Consider the following 19,724-nt stretch of genomic DNA (forward strand, 5'->3'; position numbering starts at 1 on the left):
AGACACCTTAAGGAGATATATCATGTCGAGGGAGGGAAACAAGCACCCGACCTCCCTGCTATCACTTTCACCAAAGAGGACGTGACGGGCATCATCCCAGTACATAACGATCCCATGGTCATCACTATCATATTGGCCAACGCTAATCTCCACCGCACATTGGTAGACCAAGAAAGCTCGGCGGATATCTTGTTTAAATTTGCCTTCGACAAAGTTGGCCTACAGGAAAAAGAGCTCAGAGCATATCCGAACAGCTTGTTTGGACTAGGAGACACTCCAATCTAACCATTTGGATACATCTCACTACACACAACTTTCAGAAAATGAACCCGATCAAGGACACACAACATAGACTACATCGTCGTTGACGTGGGCTCAGCCTACAACGCCTTGATAGGTCGGACAATGCTAAATCAGCTCGCTGCGGTAGTTTCAACTCCACATCTATGTATGAAATTCCCAACTTCAGCAGGGAACGCCACGATAAAAGGAGACCAGAAAACCACACGATGGTGTTACAACGAAAGTATGAACCTTAGAAGTAAAGGAGAAGAAATCAACACTATCGAACTCGGGGGAGTTCGCAGTCGGAAAGAGCTTCGTCCACAACCGGAGGGCGAGATCGAGGAAGTCTAGATCAAGGACATCCCAGATAAGACAACAAATATTGGGGCAACTTTGAAAGGAAACGTAAAGGAATCTCTGATACCGTTCCTAAAAGATAATGTCGACCTCTTTGCATGGAAGGCCGCAAACATGCCCGGCATAGATTGATAAACCACTATTTTATGGTTTATCTTGTGTTTAATTGAGTGGTTTCATCAATCCTTTACCTATTTATTCATATGATTTGCATGATTTTATAATCCCTTCCTAGTATTGTTTTATGATTGAAAACTTGTTTTCTAAAGATCTTTAATTAGTATATTTTAATTCTCCTTTATACTATTCGATGCCGTGATCTGTGTGTTAAGTGTTTCAGGCTTTAAAGGGCAGGAATGGCTTAGAGAATGGAGAGGAATCTTGCAAAAATGGAAGGAACACAAGAAACTAAGGAGATGACCAGCGAACACCGATGCACACGTTTGGCTCACGTGAGCGCGCGGAATGGAGAAAATTGCAGCGACGCGTGCACGTGCCTGACGCGTACGCATGGACAACGTGCTCGCGTGATAAGAAAAATCGCTGAATGACGCGAACACGTGGATGACGCGTACGCATGACCTGCGCGATCTGCAGAATTAACAGAAAATGCTGGGGGCAATTTCGGGCTACGTTTTGACCCAGTTTTTGGCCCAGAAACATAGAATAAAGCCAGGGAACATGCAGAGACTCAAGACACAACTTCACACAATAGACAACACAATTTTAGATACATTGATACACTCTCATTAGGATAGTTTTAGGTTTTTAGATCTGAATTTGGAGAGGATTACTCTTCCTCTAGGTTCTCTTTACATTCCCAGTTTATTACTTTTGCTTTTGGATATTGAAGAGTCATTACCTCCGTTGAAGATACTATTCTAGTATGTTTCCTTACTTACTCTTTTATTTATTCCATATTCTTAATTCTTGTTTAAAGTAGTAAGTGGATTATTTTCATGAATTGTTAATGCAAAGGATTACTTTTACTTTTAATTAATTTTGAATCCCTATTTTATTTAAATTCATCATGTCTTCTTCTTATATTTTTATGAGCGTTATATTCATGTAAATGGAGTAGATTCCATACTTTACATGGGGGTTGATTAAAAGGAGACACTTGAGTTGGAAGGCTTAAGTACTGTTTAGACTGGAAATTATTGGCTAGTTTTGTATTTACTAACGCTAGACCTTCCCAAGGGAGAGGACTAGGATTTGCAAATAAGAGTTTGCTCAATCACTTGACTTTTCTTTATTTAGTAAGGGTTAACTAAGTGAAAACAACAACCTTTTTAATACTACACTTAAGAGATCCCAACAATGATAGAACTTCCAATTAATCATTCCCCTAGTCAAGGCCTTTTTATCTAGAATATTAATAATCATTCTTAGTTTTTATTGCTTTAATTTACAATGATTTAATTGCTTATTATTCAACTCTCTCAACTTTCGTGGAATTTCCTAATTAATAAAATAGCATCCTTTCTTGCAACTCATTGGGAGACGACCTGGGACTCGTACTCCCAGTATTTTTCTATTCTAAATTTTTGTGACACCCTCCGAAATTTGTGAGGCAGATTTTAGCTGGTTAAGAGCTATACTCGCAATGCTGTTCTATTATATTATAATCTCTTAATTGGCCTAACTTCTGCCACGCACCAGTTTTTGGTGCCGTTGCCAGAGAGTTGTAATTGTGTACTAAATTATTAATTAGTGTACATATCTTTATTTTTATTTGCATATTTTATTTTTATTTTATTACCATGAGCTATATGTTTCTTTCATTGAATGACGTGTTCATTGCCTGATCCGAGCTTAGCCACATTTGATCCTAAAATTGAAAGAACTATTTCACGTATTAGGTGAGCTCGACGTCGGTTAGCCTCTGAGGGTGGTGAAGTGATTGTTATTGATTCACCAGTCTCATCTGAGGGCGAATTTGAACTGCCATCTGAGAGAGAAACAAGCTCCTTTACTACTGATTCAGTTGATTCACATGCGAATAACATGGCAGCACCTAGGAGGATTACTCTCCAGCAAGCTGGAGCCCCAGATTTTACACTACAGCCGTATCAAGTGCATAATCCAACTCTGGCTGCATATTTTGAGCTAAAGACTGTATTAATCAATTTGATGCCCAAGTTTCATGGCTTACCTCCTCAAGAGCCTATTAAGCACATAAAGGATTTCCAGACCGCTTGTTCTACTATTAGGCGTCATGGTGCGAATGAAACTTCTATTCTGTTAACCGCATTCTCATTTTCTCTTGAGGGAAAGGTGAGGGAGTGGTACTACTCCCAACCTGAAGAAACTGTTACTAACTGGGATACGCTCAGAAGAGAATTTCTGGAAAAATACTTTCCAGCTGAAGTTACAGACAGACTAAGGAAAGAGATCTCATGCATTGTTCAAGGTGAATTAGAAACTCTCTATGAGTACTGGGAGCGTTTTAAGAACCTTCTGAACACATGCCACCATCATATGATTGACAGGCTGGTGTTAATCAGCTATTTCACTCAAGGCATGAAGCCTCGGGATAAAACTACACTAGATGGTGCTGGTAATGGTTCTCTGAAAAAATACAAGACAGCAGATGAAGCATGGCAACTGATCAGCAACTTAGCTGAGTCCACCAGGAATCACAGGCATAGGAATACCCACTCAAAAGTCGTTGCCGAAGTTTCCTTCTGTACTGAGACTTCTGCTCTTACACAGAGTATATGTGAAATGACCAACCTACTGAAGCAAATGCAGTTGAACGAACAACAACAAGCTCAGCCTGCCACACCATAACAAAACCAACAGCTAGTTCCACAAGGAGTATACGGAATTTATGCTGACTATAGTCATTATACTGATGAATGCCTGTAGCTCCAACAAGAAGATAACACTGTGGCAGCTACTCATAACTTCTATGACCGCCCGAATCAAGGATACAATCAACAAGGCGGCAACTACAACCAAGGAGGAAACTATAACCAAGGATGGCAGGATAACTCCAACCAAAGTTAGAGAGATAATTCCAACCATGGCTGCAGGGACAACTATAATAGAGGAGGCAGAGATAACAATGGAAACCAAAGGTGCAATAACAACAACAGACAGCAGAATCAGAACCAACCTTACAGAGCTCCTCACCTAAGACAGTCACAAGGACCCCAGCATAACCAACAACATGTCCCACAGATCACTTATCCTACTTCCTCATCAAATGACGAGATGCTTCGTTCTCTTGTGCAAGGACAACAAGACATGCAGACTACACTGAACTCTACTTTAAATGGTCTGAATGCCACTTTACAAGCTCTCGCCGCTCGGATAGAATCACTACCTGCTTCCACCAACCAACCTTCAAGCTCTAATGAGGACCCATGAGGAGCCAAGCCCAATAGAACACGCCCTAATTAAAGACTCAGTGGAAGTAGAAGATGCTGAAATGGAAGATGCTGAAGAGGAAGATGAAGTACAAGACAAGGTTGAAGAAGAAGTAGCTCAGCAAAGGAATGGAGCACCAAAGGATACAAAAGCTGAAAGTGGTGCCATCCCTATCCCATTCCCACACCTTGCAAGAAAGCCCAGAAAGCAGATGAAACTTGATCCCAAAATGGTAGAAATTTTCAAAAAGGTTGAGGTAACTATTCCCCTTTTTGATGTTATTCAGCAAGTACCTAAATATGCAAGGTTTCTGAAAGATTTATGCATTTATAAGGATAAAATTAATGAATTAGAAACTATTCCTTTAGGTAGTTCTATATCTGGTTTAATGGGAGGTATACCTGAAAAATGTAGTGATCTAGGTCCATGCATGGTTAACTGTACCATTGGAGGTGTAATATTTTCTGATTGCATGTGTGACTTAGGAGCATCTGTTAGTATAATTCCATTGTCTATATATGATACTCTAAGGCTCCCTCCCTTAAAAAGGTCGGCAGCTCGTTTTGTGTTAGCAGATAAAAGCATTATTACAGTAGTTGGAATTGTTGAAGATGTATTAGTGAGCATTAAGGAGCTCACATTTCTCATTGACTTCTATATCCTGGAAATGCCCCCTAATGAATCAGGAAGACCATCATCAATCCTGCTTGGAAGACCATTCCTGAATACCTCGAAGTTCAAGCTGGATGCATTCCCAGGAACTTACTCCTTTGAGATAGATGGTAGAACAGTAAGTTTTTAGTTTAAATGAAGCTCTGAAGCACCCTCCAGAAGATCATTCTATCTTCGAGTGCGACATCATTAATGAAACTATAGCTGAAGTTCACCAAGAAGAATTAGAAGAGAAACACATGGAGCAAGGTCCAAGTGTGGGGACACCCTCTGAACATGATGCAGACACCTTATCATTACCACTAGCCCCGGATGCTCCAGAACCTAGCCATGAGCAGAAATTGGAATTGAAGTCCCTTCCTCCACAACTCAAGTATGCTTACCTTGAGGATAATCAAAAGTTTTCAGTTATATCATTGCAAGGGAACTCACTTCTCAACAAGAAGAGCAACTGCTTTGTGTGCTGAGAAAACATGAGAGAGAAATTGGGTGGAGCTTGGCGGATATAGTAGGCATCAGTCCTCAAGTTTGTGAGCACAGAATATATTTAGAAGAGGTATCAAAACCTGTCCGTCAACCCCAAAGAAGACTGAATCCCACCATCTTAGAAGTTGTCAAGAAAGAAGTAACCAGACTACTTGAAGCAGATATCATTTACCCCATCTCAGACAGTGAATGGGTCAGTCCAGTACAAGTGGTGCCCAAGAAGTCTGGAGTCACAACAGTCAAGAATGAGCATGGAGAGCTCCTGACAACTAGAGTACAGAATTCATGGAGGGTTTGCATTGACTACAGGCGTCTCAACCAAGCTACTCGCAAAGATCATCACCCTTTGCCATTTATTGACCAGATGCTCGATCGCCTGTCAGGTAAATCCCATTATTGCTTTTTAGATGGCTATACATGCTACTTTCAAATTCATATAGCTCCTGAAGATCAGGAGAAGACCACTTTTACATGTCCCTTAGGAACGTATGCATACAAAAGGATACCTTTTGGCTTATGTAATGCACCGGCTACTTTCCAAATATGCATGATGAGTATCTTTTCAGATGTTATTGAGAACTGTGTGGAAGTTTTTATGGATGATTTTAGCATATATGGTGATTTGTTTAACCTTTGCTTGGATAGTTTAGCTAAAGTATTAGACAGATGTGTTAGTTCAAACCTTGTATTGAATTTTGAAAAATGTCATTTTATAGTAAAACAAGGGATTGTTCTAGGACATGTTGTCTCCCAAACTGGTATTTCAGTAGATCCAGCAAAGGTAGATGTTATTTCTAGTTTACCTTACCCCTCTTCTGTGAGGGAAGTCCGTTCGTTCCTTGGCCATGCAGGTTTTTATAGGAGATTCATTAAGGACTTAAATAAGGTAGCATTACCTTTATCCAGACTGCTACAAAAAGATATTGAGTTCGAGTTTAGTTAGGATTGCATGAAAGTGTTTGATAAGCTAAAAATTGCCCTGACTCAAGCTCCAATTGTGAGAGGACCAGACTGTAGGCAGCCATTTGAGATTATGTGTGATGCCTCCAGCCATGCAGTTGGAGCGGCGCTGGCTCAGCGCGAAGGTAAGGATCCTTTCGTAATTGCTTATGCATCTAAAACCTTAGATGCTGCTCAGTCTAATTACACTACTACTGAAAAAGAGCTTCTGATAAAGCCCTTATTTAGGGTTTATCTTGTGCTCAATTTAGGTGATTTTACAACCTTTAACCCACATTTATTCAATGAAATAGCATGGTTTCATGATTGTCTCCTAATTTGTGCTTAAGTGTGAAAACATGCTTTCTAGGTCTTTAGTTAGCTAAATTTCATTCACCTTTGATTCCACTAGATGCCTTGATTTGTTTGTTAAGTGATTTTAGGTTGAAAAGGCTAGAAATGGATCAAAGGAATGGAGAAGAAAGCATGCAAAGTGGAGAAATCATGGAAAAGCAAAGATATGGGATAAGATCAACGACGCGCACGCGCAGTAGACACGCACGCGTGGATTGTGATGTCGCATGGCAACGCATACGTGCACATGACGCGTACGTGTGGATGGAAAATTGTCAGTTGACGCGCACGCGCACTGTATGCGTACGCGCCGATGTCCGCACATGACCCACTTAAAGTGAATCCACTGGGGGCAAATTCTGGGCTTCCCAGGCTCAAATCCAACTCATTTCTGATGCTATTTAACCCAAGGAATGAATAGGAGTCAACATACCTTTACACACTAGTTTAGTTTAGTTGAATTTTTGGAGGAAAAGTTAGTTTTAGAGAGAGAAGCTCTCACTTTTCTCTACAATTAGGATTAGGATTAGGTTAGATCTAGCTTAGAATTTCTTAGATCTAGATTTAATTCATGCTTTGATTTATTTTTCTCTTTGTAATTCTTCTCCTTCTACCTTTCCTCTCTCTAGTTTTGCATTTAATTCATGTAATTCTCTACTTTTATATTGATGCACTTTTGTTTCTTCTATTTTCATTTCAATGCAATTTATGATTCATGTTCTTTTATTATTAAATTGCTTAGTTCATTTTACTTTCCTTTTATGCCTTCTAAGTGTTTGATGAAATTCTTAGTTAGATTTTAGAGTAGAATTTTGTGCTCTTAGCTTGGGAAGGTAACTTAGGAACTCTTGAGTTACTAATGTCCAAGTGATTGATGATTGGGAGCCATTAACGCTAGATCTCACTAATTAATTTGGTGGAGAACTAGGACTTATGGTCTTAGATTGACATAGCTCACTTGGCTTTCCTCTACTATTAGTTAGGGGTTAACTTAGTGGGGTTGGTCCTTGCCAATTTTCATGTTGTGGTTAGTGATAAGGATAGAGATCCTTGACCACCAACCTTTGCCAAGACCTTTTTAGTTGTTAGTTTATTTTTATTGCCATTTACTTTTCATGCTTCTTAACCAGAAACCCCAAAACAATTCATAACCAATAACAAGAACACTTTATTGTAATTCCTAGGGAGAACGACCCGAGGTTTGAATACTTCGGTTTATAGATTTTAGGGGTTTGTACTTGTGATAAATAAATTTTTGTATGAAAGGATTATTGCTTGGTTTAGAAACTATACTTCGACGAGATTTCAATTGTAAAATTCTAAACCACACAAAAAAAATCCTCTCATCAAAATGGCGTCGTTGCCGGGGAATTGCAATAGTGTTATGTTATTGGTTATTGTATATATATGAATATTGTGAATAGCTTTATTTTTGGATTTTTTGTTAGTTCTTATTAGTTTTAGAACTCTATTAGTCTTGTTTTTATTTGTCACTGTGAATTCTCGTCCTTGTGGTTTTGGATATGATTATGACTATGTTGTAGGTGATGAATACTTAAATGATGGCTCACATTATGGGAGAGATGAATACTTGAGAAGGGAGCCACATCGATATGAGCAATCACCATGGCAACCTCCTCATTCAAGCTACTATGATGGTAATCCCTCCTATAATGCATATCATTCTAATGGATATGATGGTCCTTATCATGATTATGCCACTTAACCACCATCATTTGATGCAACATACTCTCAATATAGTCCTCAAACACCATCATTCCAACCACTATATTCTCAATCTACATCCTATTTCCACCAATTGCCTCCACAGAATCCTAATTCATATTCCCCCTATGCATATCCTTGTGATAATTATGAACAAGCAACCATTGAATCATCATCACTCCAACATCTTTACCCTCAAAACTAAGTTCCCATGGATGATACACTTGGTATCATTCCTCAAGCGCAAGAATAGCTCCAAACCACACTCACTAGTTTCACCTCTACCCTCCAAGAACTTATGTCCCGTGTACTTCCATCTTGCACCAACAACCAAAATACCTTCCAACCTCCAAGCTTTGGTGAACCTCCTTTCCAAACACATGATGAATTCTCCTTTCCATCACAACCCTCCATGGAAGAATATCCATGTCCATCAATCCAAGAGTCACATGATCCTACTTATGTTAGTGAAGAGGAATAAGAGTCAAAGGATCATCTCAAGGAAGCAATGGATCGGCTTCAAGCAACCATTCGTCAAAAGTTGGACTTGTGGTATTCATGCCATAAGCAAAATATGTCCACGGATGATTGTGAAAAAGCAACCAAAGAGGGAAGTATGAGGGAGATTTTAGAGTCTCAAGTTGAGCACAAGGAAATGGAGTGTGTTTTGCAACAAGTGGAATAGATGGAGATTGTTGAAGAAGAAGAAGTGGAAGAAGACCTAGGGGAGGTTGATAAACCCCATTTGTAGGGTTTATCTTGTGCTCAATTTAGGTGATTTTACAACCTTTAACCCACATTTATTCAATGAAATAGCATGGTTTCATGATTGTCTCCTAATTTGTGCTTAAGTATGAAAACATGCTTTCTAGGTCTTTAATTAGCTAAATTTAATTCAGTTTTGATTCCACTAGATGCCTTGATTTGTTTGTTAAGTGATTTTAGGTTGAAAAGGCTAGGAATGGATCAAAGGAATGGAGAGGAAAGCATGCAAAGTGGAGAAATCATGGAAAAGCAAGGATTTGGGATAAGATCAACGACGCGCACGCGCGGATTGTGATGTCGCATGGTGACGCGTACGCGCACATGACGCGTATGCGTGGATGAAAAATTGTCAATCGACGCGCACGCGCACTGTACGCATATGCGCCGATGTCCGCACGTGACCCACTTAAAGTGAATTCGCTGGGGGCGAATTCTGGGCTTCCCAGGCCCAAATCCAACTCATTTCTGATGCTATTCAACCCAAGGAATGAAGAGGAGTCAACATACCTTTACGCACTAGTTTAGTTTAGTTAAATTTTTGGAGAGAAAGTTAGTTTTAGAGAGAGAATCTCTTACTTCTCTCTAGGATTAGGATTAGGATTAGGTTAGATCTAGCTTAGAATTTCTTAGATCTAGATTAGGATTATTGCTTGGTTTAGAAACTATATTTCGACGAGATTTCAATTGTGAAATTCTAAACCACACAAAAAAATCCTCTCATTAGCTTCTTGCTATTGTTTTAGCTCTGGATAAATTCCAAACCTATTTACTTGGTACTAAGGTAGTAGTGTACTCAGAACATGCAGCTCTAAAATATTTATTAGCTAAAAAAGAGTCCAAACCAAGGCTAATACGATGGATACTGTTGCTACATGAATTTGATTTAGAAATTAAGGATAGGAGTGGTAACCAGAATTTAGTGGCAGACCACTTGAGTCGTCTTGAGCACATTATGGATGAATCCACTCCTATCAATGATACTTTCCCATTTGATAGCTTGTATGAAGTATCTAAAGTAGTTCCTTAGTATGCACCTGTAGCTAATTATCTAGTTAGCTAAACTTTTCCTCCAAATTTTAATAAACATCAGAGAGACAAGCTGAAAAGCGAGTCTAAATATTATATATGGGATGACCCATATTTATCGAGGTGTGGTGCTGACCAGGTAATTAGAAGGTGTGTACCCCAAACAGAATTCTAATCCATTTTAGAGGCCTGTCACTCTTCTGAGAGTGGAGGACATTTTGGCTCTCAAAGAACAGCTAGAAAAATCTTAGACTGTGGATTCTGGTGGCCTACTCTTTTTAAAGATGCTGTTGAATTTTGTAAATCTTGTTCCCAATGCCAAAGATTTGGTAATATATCCAAGAGGGATGAGATGCCTCAACAGATTATGCTTTTCTATGAAATTTTTAATGTTTGGGGCATTGACTTCATGGGTCCATTTCCAAACTCTAATGGTTACCTTTATATACTGTTAGCTGTAGATTACGTTTCTAAATGGGTGGAAGCAATCGTGAGCGATCAAGGCACTGACTTTTGTAATAGGAGACTAACAGGAATACTGAAGAAGCATGGGATTGTTCACAAAATAGCAACTGTTTATCATCCTCAGACCAATGGACAAGCAGAAGTGTCTAACAGGGAGATTAAACGCATTCTGGAGAAGATAGTAAAAACTCATAGGAAAGACTGGAGTGCCAGGCTACGAGATGCACTCTGGACATATAGAACAGCATACAAAACACCCATCGGGATAAGCCCCTTCCGCTTAGTGTACGGAAAGGCTTGCCACCTTCCAGTAGAGGTGGAACACAAGGCCTTCTGGGCTGTAAGGGAATGCAATATGAATTTTTTTCAGAATCTGGTGCTGAAAGAAAGATGTAACTAGCAGAATTGGAGAATCTTCGCCTAGAAACATATGACAACTCCAGGCGATGCAAAGAGAAGATGAAGGCTGTCCATGACAAGCACATAAAAAAGAGAGAATTCAGACCAGGGGAGTTAGTTCTTCTTTATAACTCCAGACTGAGGCTTATGCCAGGTAAATTAAGATCAAAATGGAAAGGTCCCTACAGAGTAGAAAAGGCAGAGCCATACAGAGTTTTTCACCTACCTCATCCTTCTAGTTCAAAATTCATCAAGGTCAACGGACATCGCCTAAAGCTTTATCATGGAGAAAAGATTATGGATCACAAAGAACTAGATGTCCTCCTCTTGGAAGACCCACCAACAGTAGTAGAATGAGCTTGAAGAACGTCCAACTTAAGGACGCAAAAGCAAAATGCTAGGTGGGAGACAACCTACCATGGTATGATCGTTCTGTTTCAGTCTTGGTTTTATTTTACTTTATTCTTTTTTTATTTTTTTGTTAATGACTCTTCTCATAATCTCTGCATATAGCCTGTATTTGCATTTGCATTTTACATAAAAAAAAGGGCCGTAACACGTAAGCGTTGCTGACGCGTCCGCGTCATTAGTGCATTAGAAACTAGGAAGAAAAGAAGCAGAGAGTCACGTAGAAGGGTGGCTGGAGGTGTGCCTTAGGCACAACCATGCTCACGCGAATGCGTCCCTGACGCGTCCGCGTCATTTGAAAAAGCTGCCTCCCACGTGTGCGCGTCGCCCATGCGCACGCGTGACCCTGCGAAATCGACAAAAAAAGGTGTATGGCAGAGAGTTATGAGGGAGTACGGCTGGAATGATGCTGGAAGTACAAGCCCTATCATGTGAACGCGTGCCCCACACGTCCGCGTCGTTTTTCAAAATATGGCCATTCACGCGATCGCGTCACCCACGCGCACGCGTCACCCAAATTTTTGGCAAAATGCGTATGAAACAAAGAGTTGTGCATACGCGAGGCTGCACTCGCGCCAATAGCACAAATCAGGTCATGCGATCGCGTGAGCCACGCGTCCGCATCACCTGGCCTTATCACTCACCACGCGATCGTGTGCTCCACGCGTCCGCGTCACATGCCACGCCCAGTTTATCCAGATTAGCGCCAACTATCCTATCTTTTCTTCCCCAAATCTAAACATTTTCTTTCCCTTCTTATTTTTTTCTCTTCTTATTTCTTTCTTCTCTCCTCTTCCTTCTTTATTCTTTCTCACTCTTTACTTTCTCCCTTCTGTATTTTTCACATCCATTATCAAGGTTCTTTTCTTTCTCTCTTTACTTTTTCCTTTTCCATTATTATTATTACTTTCTATTTATGTTTTCTTCTTCTTTTTCCTTTTTACTTTCATTGTATATTTTTTCTTTTTCTTTCTTTTTGTTTTTACATTCTTTTTACTTGGTGTTAGAAATTTAATTTGGTAATTATTTTCTTTTATATTTTGCTTATGAGTTATTGTGGAATTGTTTGACAATTTACATTACTTCTTCAAGGATTGCTTGCATGTTCACTTTAATACTTTCAACAACATATGCACCATGCATGCTATGTGTTTGTAAAAAAGCCCGTATGGTATTGTGCATTATTTTTATATTACTCTATTCTACTACTCTAATGCCTGTTTTTCACAAAACCTCTTTTCACATTTTATTGATTAAATATAATTGTCAATACAAACAGATTATTAGTTTGACAGATTTGATAATCTTAATAGGCATTTAATACTTGATCTATGCTACTCATGCTTTTTCCAGCATGCCAATAAACATCTTGCATGAAATAACCATCATATGCACTTGCTATATTTCCGTTGATGAACTTTTCACATGTAGTCATGACCATGTGTTAACGACTGATGTGTGGAAAACGATCCAACACAAAACTCACCGGCAAGTGTACCGAGTCGCATCAATTAATAATAACTCACATGAGTGAGGTCGATCCCACAGGGATTGAAGGATTGAGCAATTTTAGTTTAGTGGTTGATTTAGTCAAGCGAATCAAGTATTGGTTGAGTGGTTTGTATTTGACAGAAACTAAATTGCTTGAAATGTAAAGGGAGAGGGAAAATTGCAGTAAATGAAAGAGCAAAGAAAGTAAATGTGCTGAATCTTAAAGAACAAGTAATGTAAATTGCAGAAACTTAGATTGCAAGAAATGTAAATGACTAAATCTTAAAGTGCAAGAAATGTAAATTACTTGAATTGTAAAAGGAATTGGGAATTGGGATTGCAGAATTTAAACAAGCAAAGGTAAATTGTAATAAACAGAAGAGTAGAGGAGTAATTGAATTAAAGTAGATCTAAACAGAAAAGTAGAACTGCTTGAGAAAATTTAAAAATAGAAAATGAGCAATGCTTAATTTGCAGCAATTTAAAAGTGGTTGAAGATCTCAGGAGTGGAAGAGACTAGATAACAAGTCTAGATCTCAAATTCTTCTTTGATCTAACAAGAACAATTGCAAAAGAAATAAAGGAAATTAAATTGAAGAAATAAATTGTAGAAGAGTAGAAGACTGAAGCAGTAAATTGAAACTGAAATTCAATTATGCAGAAGATTAAAACAAGATCTCAAGCTGAGATTGAAACAGAAGTTCTTCAATTCTTCACCCAAGATCCAAAGCAAGAAAAGTAAAGAGTGCTCAAGCAAGAACAATGAAGAAGAGAGATCAATTCTCCTTTCCAATTCTCTAAGATCTCAATTCAAAAGTGAAAACTCAAAATGAAAATGAAAGTTAAAAGGAAAATTAAAAGTAAAGTCTAGAGGTCTAAAAAAAACTCCCTTCCTAAATTATACTAACACCTATTTATACACTTTCTAATTTAGATCTAAGAATTTGGGTGGGATTTAAAATTTGGTGAAGAAATGAATTAAATTGGATTTTTAGTGAATTTTGGCCCAAGTGCACCTCCCATGGGCATGCTCAGTTGGAAAACCAAAATGAGCACTCCAATGCCTTGCTTGTCCAATTTTGTGTGTGCGTCCAAGCCTTGGCCATGTCAATTGCACTAGAGCTCAGTTGGAATTTTGAACTGAGCTCTAGGCCGTGTTCCCTTGTGCGTGTCAAAGTGTGCGCCAAAATGTGGAGGAATGGGGGAAGTAGTGCTCAGTTGGAAAAACCAACTGAGCTCCCCAATTGTGTAGCGCCTTGCTCTTGTCTTCAAGGTTCCAGGTTCTACTCTTGGTGGAAGGAAATGGAGGCCAATTTCCTTGGAAGAGTGGAGAGTGAGGAGTGCTTGTACAAGGAAGTTCCAGGTTCGAGCCTTGTTGAGTGAAATGTTGTACCCATTTTTATTTCAAGGAGTAGCGCTCCTTCCTTGCAAGTGAGAGGCTCCCACTTTGATTCCCAGTGAATGCAATTTGTGGAGCCAATTTTCCTTATGCCTAGCAATATAATGTAGCGGTCAGTTTAGTAAAGAAACTGAGCGCCCTTGCCTCCTTGGAGTAGCGCCTTCTTGTCATCCTTTAGGTGCAAGGTTCAAGTCTTGGTGAATGCTTTTTGGCAAATTTTGGCTTATTTTCCTTGAAAGCTTAGTAGCGTGAGGTTCCTTGTTCGAACCTTGGGGAAGGCTTTTTGGCCCATTTTTCCTTGTTTTCCTTGCAAGGAGCGTTCCTTGCCTCCCTTGGATCATTGGTTCGAAACTTGGTGGCTTCATACATGGGAATTTTGCTTTGAATTAATTCTTGAAGGAGCCCGATAAAGCTCATTTAGTGAACTGAGCCTTATGTTGTTTCCTTGCTTTCTTCAGCGCTCAGTTAACTAATTGAACTGAGCTTGGTGCCTTGCTCTCTCCCATTTTTCCTTGTGAAGCTCAGTTTGCTTTCTCAACATAGCTTTCCTTCTTCCTCAATGTTGCCACGCTTTTTCTTCCCTTGGGCACATTTTTTGCTTCCTTTGGACATGTTCCTTATGCCATGCTTTTCTTATTTTTTTCTTTCTTCACCTACAAGTAATCAAAACAACCAATCAAAGTATCACCAAATTCACAGGGTTTATAAATCAATTATTTATCAATTAAATTTAGCTTAAATCTCATGATTTAGCATCAATTACATGGTGGTTGTTTGATTTAAAGAAGCCATGCAATTCCACTCCAAATTACTTACTTACAATGCAAGAAAATGCATAAATCCTATTAAAAACAAAGAAAAAGACTAGTTAATCTAGGCTAAGATGATTTGTCATCACAACACCAAACTTAAAACTTGCTTGTCCCCAAGCAAGAAAAGAATTATGCTCAAAGGTTCTTTCAATTAGAATGGATTTGAAGAATAACATGTAGTGTCTTGTGAGTGAAGTGATTAAGTGACAGTGGGGTGAACTCTAAATTATATGCTCATGCAAGGACTTCAGTGCTTACTAGTCCCCACATCTTGGAAGTCTTAGGTCTTAGGACTTTCATTCAAATGGTATCATGGAGATCTCTTTATAGGTAATCACCTTGAAGCAGCTTATAGTTTCTATGCTTTGGCCTTGACTCGAAGTGTCATGTCTCAAAGCGGCTCTTTAGATAAGCTTTCAATCAATACTCCTAAACCAGTTGGTTTTAAGGTATTAGGTGTTAAAGCACCCCCTAAGGATTTACTTGCTCAAGCCTCTCTCTTTGACACAATTCGACCACAAGCATTTATTAGGATAACAACTCTTTGAGTTTTTGTTTCTTCCTTCTTTTCTGCCTAGTAATTGATGCTCAGAGCCTTGGGCCATGTTCTTTCATTTTTGTGTTTTCTTTCTTTTGTTTGCTGCTTCTTGGATCAATAAATGTTTGAGAGTCTCCACAATACTTCTTTGAACTCTATGTCCTGCCTATGAGCTCCCATGCAAGTTTTCATAAGCATGCAACCTCAATACATAATTATACAACTAGAACAACCACTTCCCCTAATCTTTTGCTTGCCTCAAAAATTTTTAATTCCTCAATCCTTCTTTTCAAAGAACTGTCTTATGATGCTTTTTTGAGACATTGAGTGCAAGCAAGTTTTGGAGAGTATAGTGTTGTAAACAACCAAGTATCTCAATTATTGAATTACAGAGGAACTATACTAGACAGACAGATAGGCGTACAATATCACTTTCAATCCTAGCAGTGTTTGATGTAAAATAATCACTTAACAGTACAACCTTTTGGAGTTCACTTGCTTTACTCCTCATCATCATTGCTGGTCTTCACATTCCTCTTTCATCTCTTTGGTTGATGATGCTTAATCCTTCCAAAAACTTGTATAAACCTCTGCAATGATATTGAAAGTTGCTTGTTCCCCAAGAACTTGAAAAATGGTTAGCATGCATGAAGTATTTGTGGGCTTTTGAACTTACTTTGGTGTGGGAACACCAAACTTAGTACCTTGCCAATGGTTCTCATGCATCAAATTGACCATATGTGGAACTCTTTTTCTTTGCTAAAGGCAATAAGACTAAAAAAAACTAGAAAACAGACATTGGTTAAGTAGTTTCTCTGCTTGCTTGGATCTAGCAACCATTTATGCAAAAGGTGAGAATGTGTTTTTAAAAGAGATTTTTGGTGGAACACCAAACTTAGCATTCTTCATTCTCCCTTAAATTATTTTGGTGTGCAACACCAAAATTAGCTCCTCACAATATAGAGAAAGTTACTTAGCCTTTTTATTAAATAGAAAGAAAACTACCTCAGGTTGGGTTGCCTCCCAACAAGCGCTTCTTTATTGTCACTAGCTTGACATCCTCCATTCTTTGATCATGGAGGTTGAAAATCCTGTTGCCTTTGATTTTCTCCTCTCACTATGGACTTCCTTCCGGTCTCCTCCATTTCTTGGTGCCCTTCTTCAGAAATTCCAGAGGTGGAGAACTCTCTCCTGGTTCATGTCATACAACCAAAATAGCAAAGATACACAAAGCACTCTGTAGCTTGAGTGCAGTGGGAATTAGTGGAGACAAAGTCTCAAACAGTTAGTGTGCAAGTTAGAAATAAAAAAAATTAATAAAAATAAAGAAAAAGTGCTTAATCTAGATCTCCACTTCACTTAATCATTGTCAATCTAATCAATCCCTGGCAACGGCGCCTGATGACAAGTCATTTTAGCCTAGTTTCACTAGCTTTTTTCTTTAGTTTTCAATTGAATTATGCACTTTCTTGAGCCATAAGCAAGCCAATTGGGTAGATTTTCATGTTTCCTTTGATTTAATCAACCATGTATGAATTCATGCTATTTCATGAGGTTTTATGCTATAATTGTCACATATTATGAAAGAATGAATATCTCATGATTTTGAGCATAGCTTTTTTGTGTTTGGTTGATTAATGATATGTGAAGAAAGCTTGGAGAAAGGTTGAAGCAAGAAAGAATGGTTAGGAGGAAGAGAGGACAAAAAGTTTGAGCAAAAGTTTGCCTCAAACTTTAGCTCAAACTTTTGGATTAATTGAAAATGAACCAGGGAGCAAAAAGCTGGACCAAAAGTTAGCCTCAAACTTTTTGGCTAACTTTTGGGCAAAAAGCTGGAGCAAAAGTTAGCCTCAAACTTTTTGGCTAACTTTTGGCATCACAAATCAACACCCTGGAGAGCAAAAGTTTGCGCCAACGTTAGCCCCTAACTTTTTGGCTAACGTTGGCGCATGAAAAACACTCCCTGGATGAGCAAAAGTTTGTGCCAACGTTAGCCCCTAACTTTTTGGCTAACGTTGGCGCCATGAGTATGCAAGGGGAGGCCAACGTTGGAGCAAAAGTTAGACCCCTAACTTTTGCCCCAACGTTGGTATTAGCAAAGAAGGGTGGCTGATGTGAAAAGTTGGAGTAAAAGTTAGCCTCAAACTTTTACTCCAACTTTTACTCAAGCTTTCATGATTCCAACCCGGTTCAATTCGGTTCTTCTCCAAACTCCAAGAGCAATCAACCAAGGCCTCTATCAACCCAATTCCATCAAGAGCAAAGGCCCAATTGAAGGCTTGAAGACCATTTGAAGAAAGTGTATAAATAGCATAGGATTTAAGCTTTTCGGGGAGCTTTTCCTTTGAGTTTTGAGAGAGAGTTTTCGGAGAGTTTTGGGATTGAGTGAATTTTAAATTTCTAAGTCTTGGGGAAGGAGAATTGAATTCCCTTCCTCTTAGTTTTCTTGCTTTCAATTTCAATTACAATTGTCTTGGATCTTAGGTGGAGAATTGAAGAACTTCTGTTTCAATCTCACCTTGGGATCTTGTTTAATTTTCTGCTTGATTGAATTTCAGTTTCGGTTAATTGCTTTTCATCTACTTTCTTTGCAATCTACATTTCCTTTGCAATTGTTCTTGTTGGATCTAGGAAGGCATTGAGATCTAGACTTGGTTTTCTAGTCTCTTGGGTCCTGAGATCCGGATTTCCCATTTCCCATTCCCTGTTTACTGTTTTCATGCTCATTTACAATTCTGTTTTTAGATCCGGTTCAATTCAAGTCTTCTTCTATTTCTCTGCTTGTTGCAATTTTACGTTTCCTTGTTTAATTTCTGCAAATCCAATTCCCAATTCCCTTTACAATTCAAGCCATTTATATTTCTTGCACTTTAAGATTCTGCAATTTACATTTCTTGCGATCTAAGTTTCTGCCATTTAATTTCTTGCTCTTTAAGATTCAGCACTTTAAATTCCAGTTCTCTTTAATTTCATGCAATTTACCCATTTCCTTTACTTTCTATGCAATTTCAATTCTGCAAATCACAAATCTCTCAACCAAATCTTGATTCGCTTGACTAAATCAACCACTAAACTAAAATTGCTCAATCCTTCAATCCCTGTGGGATCGACCTCACTCCCGTGAGTTATTATTACTTGATGCGACCCGGTGCACTTGCCGGTTAGATTTGGGTGTTTTGGAGAAATTTGTTTTTCCACAAAAATATCCCATCAGCGCCAAAAACTTGATGTGTGGAAAATGATCCAACACAAAATTCACCGACAAGTGTACCAGGTTGCATCAAGTAATAATAACTCACATGAGTGAGGTCGATCCCACAGAGATTGAAGGATTGAGCAATTTTAGTTTAGTGGTTGATTTAGTCAAGAAAATCAAGTATTGGTTAAGTGGTTTATATTTGACAGAAACTAAATTGCTTGAAATGTAAAGGGAGAGGGGAAATTGCAGTAAATGAAAGAGCAAAGAAAGTAGTGCTTAGTTGGAAAAACCAACTGAGCTCCCCAATTGTGTAGCGCCTTGCTCTTGTCTTCAAGGTTCCAGGTTCTACTCTTGGTGGAAGCAAATGGAGGCCAATTTCCTTGGAAGAGTGGAGAGTGAGGAGTGCTTGTACAAGGAAGCTCCAGGTTCGAGCCTTGTTGAGTGAAATGTTGTACCCATTTTTATTTCAAGGAGTAGCGCTCCTTCCTTGCAAGTGAGAGGCTCCCACTTCGATTCCCAGTGAATGCAATTTGTGGAGCCAATTTTCCTTATGCCTAGCAATATAATGTATCACTCAGTTAAGTAAAGCAACTGAGCGCCCTTCCCTCCTTGGAGTAGCGCCTTCTTGTCATCCTTTAGGTGCAAGGTTCAAGTCTTGGTGAATGCTTTTTGGCAAATTTTGGCTTATTTTCCTTGCAAGCTTGGTAGCGTGAGGTTCCTTGTTCGAACCTTGGGGAAGGCTTTTTGGCCCATTTTTCCTTGTTTTCCTTGCAAGGAGCGTTCCTTGCCTCCCTTGGATCATTGGTTCGAAACTTGGTGGCTTCATACATGGGAATTTTGCTTTGAATTAATTCTTGAAGGAGCCCGATAAAGCTCATTTAGTGAACTGAGCCTTATGTTGTTTCCTTGCTTTCTTCAGTGCTCAGTTAACTAATTGAACTGAGCTTGGTGCCTTGCTCTCTCCCATTTTTCCTTGTGAAGCTCAGTTTGCTTTCTCAACTTAGCTTTCCTTCTTCCTCAATGTTGCCA

The 19,724-nt window shown here is 39.0% G+C and overlaps 1 non-coding gene across 1 annotated transcript; it reads right to left on the bottom strand.

The window, feature by feature from the left end:
* Positions 1–3,021: 3,021 nt before the first annotated feature.
* LOC112788567 (small nucleolar RNA R71) lies at positions 3,022–3,129 on the bottom strand. The gene has a single exon (XR_003195927.1). It is a non-coding gene; the product is annotated as a small nucleolar RNA R71 (small nucleolar RNA).
* Between the last annotated feature and the right edge of the window lie 16,595 nt (positions 3,130–19,724).

The sequence above is a fragment of the Arachis hypogaea genome, chromosome 20 (assembly GCF_003086295.3).
Source record: "Arachis hypogaea cultivar Tifrunner chromosome 20, arahy.Tifrunner.gnm2.J5K5, whole genome shotgun sequence".
Classification (NCBI taxonomy): Eukaryota; Viridiplantae; Streptophyta; class Magnoliopsida; order Fabales; family Fabaceae; genus Arachis; species Arachis hypogaea.